This window comes from Lipotes vexillifer, unplaced genomic scaffold, assembly GCF_000442215.2.
Source record: "Lipotes vexillifer unplaced genomic scaffold, Lipotes_vexillifer_v1.1 scaffold177, whole genome shotgun sequence".
Taxonomy (NCBI): domain Eukaryota; kingdom Metazoa; phylum Chordata; class Mammalia; order Artiodactyla; family Lipotidae; genus Lipotes; species Lipotes vexillifer.
This window is the reverse complement of record NW_006796206.1, coordinates 979480-983519: the sequence shown is the minus strand read 5'-3', so window position 1 is coordinate 983519 and position 4040 is coordinate 979480.

Genomic DNA, 4040 nt, shown 5'->3' with positions numbered 1-4040 from the left:
GTGTGTGTGTGTGGTGTGTGTGTGTGTGTGTGTGTGTGTGTGTGTGTGTGTGTGTGTATGGTGGAAAGACAGACAGACACATACGCCCAGGGGGTGCTGCCTGCAGCAACTAGTGATAATAGAAACTTGGTCCTTGTGAGGATGGGAGGGAGGGAGAGGAGAAAGTGAAAGAAACAGAGGTTGAAATGACCGAGGAGCATCTAGTGACTTAACTGAAGGACCCAAATGAGGTCGGCAAATGACATCCCCATTGCCTAAGTGAAATTTCCGCCCCCAAGGGCTCTCTCTCACAGGCACCTACTACACCATGGATCACAACTCTGGCCCTTGAACAGGGACCAGCAAGTGGCAGTGTGACCATTTTCTCATGCCACATCTGCCCTGGGTAGCACAGTGCGTCAGCAGCGAGACAAGAGATTAATGTATCCTACGGGGGACAGGGAGCCCCCTGGGGACTGGCCGCTCACTCCTGGGGCTCCAGAGAAGGCTAATGCAACCTACATGGAAAGGTATGTCATTCTCCTAAAGCAGGGGTTGGCAACACTTTTCTGTAAAGGGCCACCTGCTGAGTATTTTAGATGCAGGCCATCCAGTCTCTGCTGTAACCACTCAACTCTGCCATCATAGTGTGAAAGAAGCCATAGATGGTGTGTCAGCAAGCGTGTATGTCTGTGTCAACAAAACTTTATTTGTAAAAACAAGATGGGGGCCAGAAAGAATCACTCGAATCAGTGCTCAGCTTTCCTCTTCAGTGTCTTTTCTAAATTTGAACTTTTTGTACAGCCATAAGAGGCCCAGCGGGTCACTCCACATCATCATGAATTTCCCCTGAAATGACTACCCTAAGCCTATTGCATTGCAAGGCCCATGTTTTTTCAAACTAAAATCATGACCTTTTAAAATTGGTGGAGAAATGGTTTGAATCACAGGCCCCAAGGTAGCTGGAAAATCTGAATATTCCTCCTCACTGTACCGACCAAACCTGGTGACTTTCGATCATGAGAAAGAAAAAACTACTGCAAACAAGAGCAAATGGAAATCCAAAGGGGCACCGCCATGCAGATATCTCCCCAGTCGGCTGGGACTTATTTATTGTCAATAGCGAGTGTACCTTCTGCCCTGCCAGGCTGCCCCTGGAGAAGGCACCTCATGTCGCTTTGGATTAACATCTGGATCTCCCACGTGGGAGCTCGATAATGATTTTTCCTCATTATATTTAAGAAATAAAAAGGCTTTGAAAAACAGTCACTGATGAGCTACGGCGCTGACTTGTCTCCCTTTGTCCTTTGGGGGAGGCTAGGAAATAACTTCCACATTTTAATTCTTCCTCTCCAGGGCACATCATTTTGATTGCAGTGACTCATTCACTGGGAAAAATAATAGTTCTTCTAAAGGAAATGGAGAGTGCCAACCTGAGAGCTGCCGGCTCCTGCAACCCCAATTCCCCTCCAGCTGGGGAATTCTCAGCATGATCTCTCACATTCCGCAAATTGGGGAAGTCAAGGTGGACGGGTCCATCCTTCACGGAAGCTTTACCAAAGCTTCCCCCTCCCCCACCCCACCCCCAGCTGGCTGGGGCCTCACAGAGCCAGACTCCCAGGAGAAACCAAAGAGAGACCCTCACTCAGCAAACTTCCGTGATCCTATGAGAATTATCTCACAAGCATCTCCAAGGTCAAGGCTGAGGCTTTATCTGCCTGTGATGATCGCGATGCCCCCTTCATGCTTTCCTTTTTCCAAAGGTCTGATGATTCACTACTCAGGGAAACAGTGACATAAGCAATGAAGGAATGGAAGGAGAAAGTTAGAAATTTGGTATTAAGTAAATTTGCAATGACATCGTTCGGTCAGCAAAGAATTTCCAAAATAGAAATCGTTACCATATCGTGATCGACAGGTCATCTAACATGACATGTGATTCTTGCAATCTTTGGAACTTACGTTCCAATCACGATTCCTTTTAGTGGCCCCTTTCTAAAGAATTTAGACAGCACAGTGTAAACCGAGTCAACTAGAGAATCTGATGGGTGACAGTGCGTGCTCAGGATGTGGACAACAGACGCCTATAAAAATCAGCAAGAGGGGGAAAAAGAGATTTATGAGTCATACTCGGAACTGCGTCAGTGCAGGCCTTTGCTGGGAGCCACCGTTCAGCTGCCACAGACAAACCGAAATGAATCCATAAGACGCTGCTGCAGCCCGGCATCTCCAGCCACCTAACCATTGGTCCTAACGCTCCTTTGGGCGTGGGAGCACTCATCCTAATGGGCTCAAGTTTGCAAAGAGAGCACACGAAAAAGAAGATGTCCTTGAGACGAGAAGTCATGTTTGTTTTGGACACCCAGGCTGTGGAGTCTGTGGTTTCATATCAGAGCTTCAAATAACATTTAATAAAAATGTGGGAGGCTTCTGTAACTGCTAACTGTGGGACGCAGCAAAATTAGTTTGGAAGCTAATGAGATCTAGGTTTGTGTGTCCTCCTGCCTCTTTCCTTCACTCAGTGCGGTGGTCCAGACAGAGCCTGGGGAATGAGGAGCTCATCTGTAAACGGGGGACGATCCCCACTTTCCACCACCCTCCTGAGAACCCAACAGGACAGCTCATCTGTTTAAAGTACTTAGTAGAGGGTGGGCTGGGCAAGAAAGGTGGACCGCCTTCTTTCCATGGTTCAGTGAACAGAAGCCATGACTCTGGAATGGCAGCAGGTCAGCATCTTCAGAGTCGCAGGTAACTTACCTACTGCCGCACACCTGGTTGGTACCAAGCATTGCCTTCCCGCTTCTCCCATCATTGCAATCACTTCTTTTCTTTACAGTTTAAACAGAGAGCACAGCCCTCCCCACAAAGCCAGGGAGCTCCAGCCTACCGCCTCTGCTCAGAGCTCAGGGGCCCCACAAAACACTCTTCCTAATGCTTCCAACTGTACCACAACTTTCCATGCTTACTTTTCACAGGTACCCATGAAGTTGGATCATCCTACACTCCTTCTGTCCACTCCCTACATACAATTCAGCTGAACTCAGTTCCCCTGGGGGAAGCAGGTGTGCCCGGGGTGGGGTGAGGCTGGAAGGTCCACCCAAGCTGCCTGGACACACCTCCTCACATGACATGAGAGCCTGGGTTGATCTGGAGCCCATCACTGGGAAACCGGCCTTGGTGACTGATTCCCGGACCTATCTGTGCTGGAAAAAAGAGATGGGCTCCTCGTGCAGAGTGGTGTCTCTGATCCAGGTCACTGCTGCTCTCAACGCGCTATCCCCAGGGGCCTCAAAGAGAAGCCCAGCCCCACCCAGCGGGAAGCAGCCCCTGATGAGGGAGGGTGTACCACTCCCCAGTGAACGACCGCATTCATGAGACTAAGGACCCATCAAAGGCCCCAGAACCAGGGTCACATTTTGGGATGCGCCATGGGCTTTGGGTTAGGGAACAATTTACAACAAGAATAGTGTTGCCCCCTCTCTCACCGGATGCCTGCCCTCAGAGCATCCCCACGGTAAGGACATCAGTGGCCCGAGTCTCCCTGGGGCTTCCCAGCAGCATCCTGTACTCTGTCTCTCCGTCCCTGGCTGCCACCGTCAAATGCACACCGGGGTCTGCAGGACGGGGGGTCGCAGGTGGGCCCTAAATGTCCCGGAAGCTGGCCTTTCTCCTCAAGAAACACTCGCAGACCCTTCGCACAAAGTCTGAAGAAAGGCCTGCCCTCCAGACACAAAGGGGAGATGAGATACAGAACAGATGCAAACAGCACGTAGGGCAGGAAGCCCCCAGCACCCTCCTCCGGGAGAGGGGACTTGAAGCATCTCTACCAGGAAGACCCAGCCACGGACAGAAAGAAAGCCACCTACTGAGACCCAGTCCTGTTCATCAAGCAAGCAGAGCATCAGCAGGTCCAGAAATGTCTGGTTTAAACACCTTTAAAGGTCAACCCGGCAGGACTGGAAATGTCCAGTTGCCCCATTTTGCACCTTCAGATATTCGTGGTGTAAGTTAAAGATATCTTAGAAGACCTCTCTCCTCACTCACAGCCACCCCTGGACAGC